At 47.4% G+C, this 9,840-nt stretch overlaps 1 pseudogene; it reads right to left on the bottom strand.

Moving 5' to 3' along the window:
* Positions 1-5,004: 5,004 nt before the first annotated feature.
* LOC148501227 (U2 spliceosomal RNA) lies at positions 5,005-5,179 on the bottom strand (annotated as a pseudogene).
* Between the last annotated feature and the right edge of the window lie 4,661 nt (positions 5,180-9,840).

Raw genomic sequence — 9,840 nt, 5'->3', positions numbered from 1 at the left:
CAATGGCCACGCCCCCCTGTCATGCCGCTCTGGCTACTCCCTCCTGGAAGGGGCAGCCAGAAAGTCGGCAATCCTGATCCTATACAAAATAACTGAGAGCGACACAACTACTTTGCTAGATTGCACTGATCAATCTGATGTGCGACATTTGTACATCTGTGAGCGAATGAGTCTAAGGGGTAAATTTACTGTGAGAGAGTTAAGTGAGAGTTTTTAGAAGTGAGTTTTAAAAGTGATGTTGCCTATAGCTATTGCTTTGCTGCCTGCATAGCCGTAGAGCTTGCGCGCAGTACAAATGGGGTCATTTGTGACACCTGTTTAATACACAGGATGGTCAAAAATCTCCATACATAGGGAAAATGAAACACTTTTAACAAAAACTTTATCTACAAAATATGCTCTACATAGATATTGTATTATTTTAAGAATGCCTTTGTAAAAATGGGATTTTGGTACTTACCGGTAAATCCTTTTCTCTGATTCCACAGAGGACACTGGAGGTGCTTCCGCTGGGGTATAGAGGCGTGGTTAGCTGGAGCTGGCACTAATTAATTCAAAAGTCTGAAGCTACTCCCACCCTCTATTCCCCACCAGCCCTCAGTTTAGAAAATGAAGACCGGGAGGAGATGGAGAACAATAGGAGTGAAAAGGAGAAATATCACACAACAAAACCATACAACATACGGAACTAACAGGCAGGCGAAGAGCGCTGAGGTGGGCGTCCAGTGTCCCCTGTGGAATCAGAGAAAAGGATTTACCGGTAAGTACCAAAATCCCATTTTCTCTTTCATCCACTAGGGGACACGGGAGGTGCTTATGCTGGGGACGTCCCAAAGTTTTCCCCACGGGCGGGGGCGCTCTGAGGGACCTGCAGAACAAGGCGGCCAAAACTTGTGAACCAATGACCAAGTGGCCGCATGGCACCATTGTAAAGTGGAGGCACCCGCACCCACAGAATGTGTTGGACCGATGATCATTACTGACTTAACTTGACTGCGGAGAGCTTGAACCACATCCAGGGTAGAAGACACACCCGAGTCCTCTACCAAAGAGGCACCACAAAAGGTTGGCTTATGTGGGAAGCCGACCCCACCTCAGGGAGGAAAGCGGCTACCGTCCTGAGTACTGCCCTATCAGCATGAAACACAAGGTAAGGACGCTTATGGAACAGAGCCCTCCCATTCCGAAACTCCGCATGCCAAAGCCAAAGCCAAGAGAAGCCCCAAGGAGCCATAGGTGGTACAAAAGGTGGCTGCCGCAACACCCCCTGAAGAACCAGCTGTATCTCATGAATAAGGAGCAACTTACGGTGAAAGAAAATGAGAAGAGCAGAAACCTGCACTTTAGAAGATCCCAATCGCAGGCCAGAAACTGATCTGGTCCAGAGAAAAAAAAAAAAAACAACGGGACAACTGCAAAGTTGTGGCGGAAAGCCCCGACTGGTCCCATGTCGCATAAGAGCGCCAGATGCGATGATAATGCGCAGCCGAAAACGGTCTCCTGGCGCTAAACATGGTGGGAAAGAAAAAAACGAGTCTGGGATGCTTTTGCATCCTAAGACATCAGTTCAAGAGCCACCCCGTAAAATGCAGTTTTACTAAATTGGGGTGGACGAAAGGACCCTGTTGCAGAAAATCCGATAAAGAGGAAGAGGCCACGGGACTTCTGCCAGGAGGAACTGAAGGTCCGAGAACCAACTAGTCCGAGGCCAGTTCGGAGCCACGAGAAGACTGAGGTCGACTTGTGTATTATTCTATCTTGTAAACAAGGAATTAGTGGAATCGGAATAAACCGGTAATCCAAGTTATTTGACTGGTAGAGTGTCGACTGCCCTCGCCTGCGGATCCCGAGTACTTGACATGTGTGCTGGGAGCTGATTATTCAATCTGGACACCATGGGGGTCCACCTGAGGATGACCCCATCGACTCACAAGTGCGTGGGACACGTCTGGGTAAAGCCTCCATTCCCCAGGGATGGATGTCCTGGCGATTTAGGTAATCTGTTTTCCAGTTGTCCACTCTCGGGATGGATACTGCTGACAGGAATAACGACAGAATGTCGTCCTACCAGAGAATCTAAGTTACTTCTCGCATGGCCATGAGACCTCGAGTTCCACCCTGGAGGTTGACTTAAGTGACTGCCTTCACGATGTCTGAGTAAAACCTCCCCGGAAGAGACCTTAGCAACTTTGCTGCTTGTAGCAGAGCATTGTAAATTGATCTGAGTTCCAACTCGCCTATGGGCCACCCTGTTTCCAGAGAGGACCAACGAACCTTAAAGTGATAGCCAAGGACCACTGCTCCCCAGCCTCGTAGGCTGGTGTCTGTAGTCACTTTCCGAAATTTCTGCCCGCCAAGAGATTGTTGGATTGTTTCCATCAGAGTAGACCAGTAGCCGGGACCAAACGGATCCATTGATGTAGATGCAGGCGAGTCCCTGACCTCTGTGATAACAGGTCTAGCTGGAACACTCAGGAGTAGAATAGTCCGAATTGAAGTGCTCCAAAATCAGCTACCATCTTCCTCAAGTACTGTAAACCCAGAAGCATGGACACCCTCCATTGGTTAGTCTTCCTGAATGAAAATCCTCTGAAATGCCGTATCCAGGATCACCCCCAGAAACTGGAGTCTTTGGGATGGACTGAGGCTGGATTTCTAGAAATTGATTATCCAGCCATGTTAGATAAGAGTCTGGTATGTCAGGTAGGCGTGGTCCAAGAAAAGAGATTGCTATGGAGCCTTGAATAACAGGCTCTTAGGTGAAACTGCGGGGAACTGAGGATAACCCTAACGGCAATGCCCAAAATCGTTAGTGATTTTTCAAAATTGCAAAACACAGGAAGGCCTGGTGCGGTTCCCCATATGGGAAACTGGAGGTAGGCATCTTCTATATCCAGAGAAATTAGGAACTCCGCTGGTTCAAACTCACAAGACAGACTGAAGTGACTCCATTTTGAAATGATACATCCTCAGATACTGGATTAAAGACTTCAGGTTTAAGATGGTCTGACTGAACCATCCGGCTTGGGCATCACCCAAAGGTCTGTATAAAGCCCCATACCACGTTGATGCACTGGAACCGGAACAAGCACAGCAGATTAAAGCAGAGACTGCGACCAAGCCTGTTGAAAAGACCTTAAGCGAGTTCTGTACCTTTCGTGCAACCTTTTGTGGATGACCGCTACCTTTGCCGCCCCGTGCCTACTTGGGCGCACCTCGGGCCTTACCCTGAAAGGGCTGTTGGTACATGAAAAGACTGAAACGAGGAACCAGAGTAAGGCCTCCTGGATCCAAAGCATATCACCAGTTAACTGTAAATATTCAACAGCCCTTCTGGATTCTGCGTCCACCTGCCAAGAGCGCAACCAGAGAGTTCTGCAGGCAGAAATGGCAGAAACGGATATGCGAGTACTGATCTGACTGCATAGATCATGTATGTGTCCCGCTAATAGATGCAACTCTGCTCTGGATGTACTGGAGTCCAAGCTCGTATTCAAGTGGTCCGCCCAGCCAGCTACCGCTTTGTTAACACTAATAAGTTCTAAGTTGAACCCCCCCTGTAATATAAATAGATCAGTGTTCAACTACGATAAGAAGGGGGTCCCCATGGTAGATCTAGGATCTGCCGGACCATCAGAATTAAAGGCTCCCCCACCGTAGAGTATTAAGTAACGTAGCACCCGGCATTGGAAGCATTGTTTTCTTAGAAAGACGAGAACAGATGCATCTACCGGGAAATATGTTACATACTTTTCCATCAAAGATAATGGAAAAGGATAACTGGGGGGGTGGGAACGACCTGGAATCTGTAACCTTCCGGTTGTTTCTGAAAACCCTACGAGACGCTGTTGTGAGAACGGTTGGTTATCAAACAGATTAAAAATCTCTGAGTAGCAGGAACAGATTTTAAATTCTGATTCACGGATCCTCATGAGCGTGGAATTCCCCGTCTGACTTCTCTGATTGTCATCAGAGAGCGCTTTTGAGTAGGTTTTGTTTGTTTTTTTTAATAGAAAATGGAGGGTAGAGTAGCCGCAGTACCTATAACCTCGGGTATTGATAGGTGATGCCCTATGAGGGCGGCAGGGGGCTTGTCTCAGACCTTCCCAGAGGGAAGAGCATTAGACCCCTTCAGTAGCTGTACCTGGAAGTGACGTGAGTGAGGGTGGAAGTGGAGGCTTCTGCCCACACTTTCCAGGAAAATAACAAAGTTAGCCCTTTGTGGTCTCGCATCGCTCGCCACAAAGATATATTCCCCTCTCACTTGGATGGTAGGGAATGACGTTGGACACTGGCAGATGACGTCATCGTACATCTATGGAAAGGGATCTCTCTCTTCCCCTTCTCAGAGGCACGGAGGAAGTGACCTCACATGCGTGTGACGCACTCAGTGTGTAATCTTTTTTAGGTGCACCGGTCCTGGCATTACTGCAATGGGAGGCAATCGGGAAGCCGACTGCCTAAATACCGGCAGCCGGCTTCCCGACTATCTTATCCCAGCAAGGGTGAAATGCCGGGCGTCTAGATGTAGACGCCCGCATTTCCCCGACGAGACCATCGCCCGGCATCACCATCGTAGTGATGCCGGGCGCCATGAGCGGACAGCCGAGGGGGGGGAGGGTTAGGTTTAGGGCTCCCGGGGGGGACTTAGGGTTAGGCACCCCCCCGGGAGGGTTAGGGTTAGGCTAGGGGGAGGGAGGGTTAGGGTTAGGCACTCCTGGGGGGGACTTAGGGTTAGGCACCCCACCGGGGGACTTAGGTTTAGGCAGCGGGGAAGGGGGTGGTTAGGGTTAGGCACTTAGAGGGGGGATTAGGGTTAGGCACTTGGGGGGGAAGTTAGGGTTAGGCACCCCTAAGGAGGGTTAGGGTTAGGGGGGTTAGATTAGGTTAGTGGAAACTTACCTATCCACGATCGGGATTTCCAGCGCTGTCGGGCTTCCGCTGCGTCGCACTCTGCTTCTGTCGGGCTGCCGCTGACGGGAATCGAACCGCCGGCCATGCGGCCAACGGTATTTCATACCAGTTCCACTGCAATACCAGGTCAATGCATGGAGTGGACAGAGCAAGCTCTTCTTCAATCTCCCAGTTCTAAAAATCCATTCAATATATGGGGGATCAGATATTAAACTGATAAGAACAGATTCTACACTTGATCTTAGCCAAAAGGCCGAGAAGCGATTCAGCACTGAGCTTCCCTTCCGCTCCCAGAGAGGTTGAAACTTACTCATTTCTGCTATCACATCAGCGGCCCATGTAGGAGTGAGTGAGCAGAATTAGCCATGGAAGGGACTATTAAACAAGAATGACATAACTTGGAGCCAGAAGCAAGTGGCTTAGTTTATTTTAGGGGTGTGCACCGGCCACTTTTCGTGTTTTGTGTTTTGGTTTTGGATCTGGATCTTTCTTCGTGTTTTGGATCTGGATTGGTTTTGCCAAAACCACCCTTCCGTGTTTTGGGTTCTGGGTTTTGTTTTTGGATCTGTATTTTTTTTTTAAAAAGCATAAAAACAGCTAAAATCACAGAATTTGTTGGTTTTTCTGCTCCTATGCTATTATTAACCTCAATAACCTTAATTTCCACTCATTTCCAGTCTATTCTGAACACCTCACACCTCACAATAGTGTTTTTAAGTCCAAAAGGTTGCACCGAGGTAGCTGGATGACTATGCTAAGCGACACGAGTGGGTGGCACAAACACGTGGCCCATCTAGGAGTGACACTGCAGTGGCAGACAGGATGGCAGTTTGAAAAACTAGGCCCCAAACTGTACATAATGCAAAGAAAAAAAGAGGTGCAAGATGGAATTGTCCTTGGGCCCTCCCACCCACCCTTATGTTGTATAAACAGGACATGCACACTTTAACAAACCAATCATTTCAGCGCCAGGGTCTGCCACACAACTGTGGCTGAAATGATTGGTTCGTTTGGGCCCCCACAAAACAAGCTGGCAATTAATCTGTCCCTGCACAAACTGACTCTACGGAGGCAAGATGTCGTCCTCATCCTCCTCATCCACCGATTCCTCACCCTCTTCAGTGTGTACATCCTCATCCTCACAGAGTATTAATTCGTCCCCGCTGGAATCCACAACCACAGGTCCCTCTGTACGTTCTGGAGGCTGGTCTCCCTGGAAGAGTTGATAATTTTTTTTTTCACATCATCTTCTCCACATTTTGTGGAAGCAACCTCCTACGCCTTTCGCTGACAAGGTTCCCGGCTGCACTAAACACTCTTTCGGAGTACACACTGGAGGGGGGGCAACTCAGGTAAAATAGAGCAAGTTTGTACAGGGACCTCCAAATTGCTTCTTTTTCCTGCCAGTACAGGTACGGACTGTCTGACATGCCTACTTGGATGCTGTCACCGATGTAATCCTTTAACAGACAGATGCACGCTTGTTGCTGCTGCTTTGAGGATGCAAGTGCGGCTACAGCCCACACAATTCACAAAGACAGAAAAAAAAGAAGAATATTTTTATTGTTTGTGGAGCGCACTTTGAGGGTTACACCACCCTTTAACAGACAGACGCACGCTTGTCGCTGCTGCTTTGAGGATGCAAGTGCGGCTACAGCCCACACAATTCACAAAGACAGAAAAAAGAAGAATATTTTTATTGTTTGTGTAGCACACTTTGAGGGTGTCACCACCCTTTGACAGACGCACGCTTGTCGCTGCTGCTTTGAGGATGCAAGTGCAGCTACAGCCAACACAATTCACAAAGACAGAAAAAAAAGAAGAATATTTTTATTGTTTGTGTAGCACACTTTGAGGGTGTCACCACCCTTTAACAGACAGACGCACGCTTGTCGCTGCTGCTTTGAGGATGCAGGTGCGGCTACATCGCACACAATTCACAAAGACAGAAAAAAGAAGAATATTTTTATTGTTTGTGTAGCACACTTTGAGGGTGTCACCACCCTTTAACAGACAGACGCATGCTTGTCGCTGCTGCTTTGAGGATGCAAGTGCAGCTACAGCCCACACAATTCACAAAGACAGAAAAAAGAAGAATATTTTTATTGTTTGTGTAGCACACTTTGAGGGTGTCACCACCCTTTAACAGACAGACGCATGCTTGTCGCTGCTGCTTTGAGGATGCAAGTGCGGCTACATTGCACACAAGTCACAAACACATTAAAAAAATAGTTTTTTATTTTTTGGAGCACTTTGAGAGTTACACCACCCTTTAACAGACAGACGCACGCTTGTCGCTGCTGCTTTGAGGATGCAAGTGCGGCTACAGCCCACACAATTCACAAAGACAGAAAAAAGAAGAATATTTTTATTGTTTGTGTAGCACACTTTGAGGGTGTCACCACCCTTTAACAGACAGAGGCATGCTTGTCGCTGCTGCTTTGAGGATGCAAGTGCGGCTACATCGCACACAAGTCACAAACACATTAAAAAAATAGTTTTTTATTTTTTGGAGCACTTTGAGAGTTACACCACCCTTTAACAGACAGACGCACGCTTGTCGCTGCTGCTTTGAGGATGCAAGTGCGGCTACAACCCACACAATTCACAAAGACAGAAAAAAGAAGAATATTTTTATTGTTTGTGTAGAACACTTTGAGGGTGTCACCACCCTTTAACAGACAGACGCACGCTTGTCGCTGCTGCTTTAAGGATGCAGGTGCGGCTACAGCCCACACATTTCACAAAGACGGAAAAAAAAGAAGAATATTTTTATTGTTTGTGTAGCACACTTTGAGGGTGTCACCACCCTTTAACAGACAGACGCACGCTTGTCGTTGCTGCTTTAAGGATGCAGGTGCGGCTACAGCCCACACATTTCACAAAGACGGAAAAAAAAAGAACAATATTTTTATTGTTTGTGTAGCACACTTTGAGGGTGTCACCACCCTTTAACAGACAGACGCACGCTTGTCGCTGCTGCTTTAAGGATGCAGGTGCGGCTACAGCCCACACATTTCACAAAGACAGAAAAAAAAAGAACAATATTTTTATTGTTTGTGTAGCACACTTTGAGGGTGTCACCACCCTTTAACAGACAGACGCACGCTTGTCGCTGCTGATTGAGGATGCAAGTGCAGCTACAGCCCACACAATTCACAAAGACAGAAAAAAAAAGAAGAATATTTTTATTGTTTGTGTAGCACACTTTGAGGGTGTCACCACCCTTTAACAGACAGACGCACGTTTGTCGCTGCTGCTTTGAGGATGTAGGTGGAATCTAGACGGGATTTGGAACCGGGGACACACTACCTCCATCAATTGTCTAAATCCCACTGCACTAATGGCGGATACCGGATGCACGTCTAACACCAACATAGCAGTCAAGGCCTTACATTTTTGCTTCAGGATGACTGCTGTCGTACTTCATCCTAATCGCTAGGGACTGTTGGAGGGTCAATTGTTTAGTAAAAGTAGTGATGTTCCTACTTCCTCTCTGGGATGATGAACAACTCCCAGCAGCAGCAACAGCACTAGGAGGAAGTGGTTCTTGATCTTTCCCTATTTTATTTTTATCGGAGAAAGTTTGGTCCTCCATTTATGTTATATTGATATATACGTGCGGCTAAAGCGCACACAAACACAGAAAATATTTTTTTATTTTTGCTGGAGAGTGGTGCACTTTGTGGGTTACACCACCCTTTAAGCAATGAGCCAGCCGGCTCTTTACTTATGGGACACAGGCACACGCTTGGCGCTGCTCCTTTGTTGATGCACGTGCAGCCACAGTGCACACAATTCACAAACACAGAAAATATATATTTTTTTGGTTTGGACTGGAGTGTACTTTGGGGGTTACAGCACCCTTTAACGGTCAAGCCAGCCGGCCCTTTACTTATGACACAGGCGCACGCTTGGCACTACTTTGTTGATGCACGTGCGGCTACTGCGCACACAATTCACAAACACAGAAAATATATATTTTTTTGGTTTGGACTGGAGTGTACTTTGGGGGTTACAGCACCCTTTAACGGTCAAGCCAGCCGGCCCTTTACTTATGACACAGGCACACGCTTGGCACTACTTTGTTGATGCACGTGCGGCTACTGCGCACACAATTCACAAACACAGAAAATAGTTTTTTTTTTGGTTTGGACTGGAGTGTACTTTGGGGGTTACAGCACCCTTTAATGGTCAAGCCAGCCGGCCCTTTACTTATGACACAGGCGCACGCTTGGCACTACTTTGTTGATGCACGTGCGGCTACTGCGCACACAATTCACAAACACAGAAAATAATTTTTTTTTTGGTTTGGACTGGAGTGTACTTTGGGGGTTACAGCACCCTTTAACGGTCAAGCCAGCCGGCCCTTTACTTATGACACAGGCGCACGCTTGGCACTACTTTGTTGATGCACGTGCGGCTTCTGCGCACACAATTCACAAACACAGAAAATAATTTTTTTTTTGGTTTGGACTGGAGTGTACTTTGGGGGTTACAGCACCCTTTAAGGGTCAAGCCAGCCGGACCTTTACTTATTTATGACACAGGCGCACGTTTGGCACTACTTTGTTGATGCACGTGCGGCTACTGCACACACAATTCACAAACACAGAAAATAATTTTTTTTTTGGTTTGGACTGGAGTGTACTTTGGGGGTTACAGCACCCTTTAACGGTCTAGCCAGCCGGCCCTTTACTTATGACACAGGCGCACGCTTGGCACTACTTTGTTGATGCACGTGCGGCTACTGCGCACACAATTCACAAACACAGAAAATATATTATTTTTTTAGCACTTGGGGGGAGCACCCCTGATGGACAGAGCACCCCCTGGACAACACTACAGCACCCCTTTAGGACTGGGACACTGCACAGGACTTTGGAGTGGACACAGCCCTTATGGAGAACTGACTGCACAACACAG

Source organism: Taudactylus pleione, unplaced genomic scaffold (genome assembly GCF_031769625.1).
Source record: "Taudactylus pleione unplaced genomic scaffold, aTauple2 ptg000524l, whole genome shotgun sequence".
NCBI classification, from domain to species: domain Eukaryota; kingdom Metazoa; phylum Chordata; class Amphibia; order Anura; family Myobatrachidae; genus Taudactylus; species Taudactylus pleione.
Note: the sequence above shows the minus strand (reverse complement) of the source record. Positions and strands in the feature narration are given on the sequence as shown.